The following is a 920-nucleotide window of genomic DNA, read 5'->3' as shown; positions in this document are numbered from 1 at the left end:
CAGGAAACATTAAATAATTAATAGATGTTAAATGGTGATCTTTGCACAGACCTATCCAGTCAAAAATAGACATGCCGCATCTACACTATTAAGATTACTGCTAAAATCTAAGACAATTTCTCAAACAATTAAAAGTAAAATTAAATAATAATAATGATAAAACAATGCTTTAGTAGTAAAAATGTTCCTATAAAAACTAACCAATAGCCCTTGAGCAGAAGTATTCTCAAATTTGAACATAAGCGTTCAACATATAGCCTGTAGAGATCGCTTCACATCCTGTACAGAGGTAGCTTGCCTAGGGCAGTGCAGTGGATACAGTATAGCAATTTTTCTTTAAAGGAACAATACACCCAAAAAATGAAAATTGAAAATGAAAATTAAATTGGTCACAGGACACAAGAGAATCAATGATGTATGTACAGTGTGTGAACATGCACAATGTTTGAGAGCATTTTCACCAAATAATGATTGTTTTTTTTAGTCTGTTTCCCGCACAAAGGCTTCAGAAGACTTGGAATATAATGCATGAGTTCTACTGAACCTCTTTAACCTGGCTTACACATAACACACTAACACATTTCTAATATTCAAATCCGTTAAAGGATTTTTAGGCTGCATTAATTAGGTCAACCGGAACCGGGAACACTTCCCATAACACCCGATGTACTTGCTAGAAGATCGCTAGAAGAATGGCATCTACGCTAATATTAGTCTGTTTCTCTCTTATTCCGAGGTCACCGTAGCCACCAGATCCAGTCTGTATCCAGATCAGATGGTCACTGCAGTCACCCGGATCCAGTACGTATCCAGACCAGATGGTGGATCAGCACCTAGAGAGGACCTCTACAGCCCTGAAAGTCAGCAGAGACCAGGACAACTAGATGAGCCCCAGATACAGATCCCCAGTAAAATATTGG

This window comes from Sinocyclocheilus anshuiensis, unplaced genomic scaffold (assembly GCF_001515605.1).
Source record: "Sinocyclocheilus anshuiensis isolate Anshui unplaced genomic scaffold, SAMN03320099.WGS_v1.1 scaffold1659, whole genome shotgun sequence".
In the NCBI taxonomy this organism is placed as follows: Eukaryota; Metazoa; Chordata; class Actinopteri; order Cypriniformes; family Cyprinidae; genus Sinocyclocheilus; species Sinocyclocheilus anshuiensis.
Note: the sequence above shows the minus strand (reverse complement) of the source record.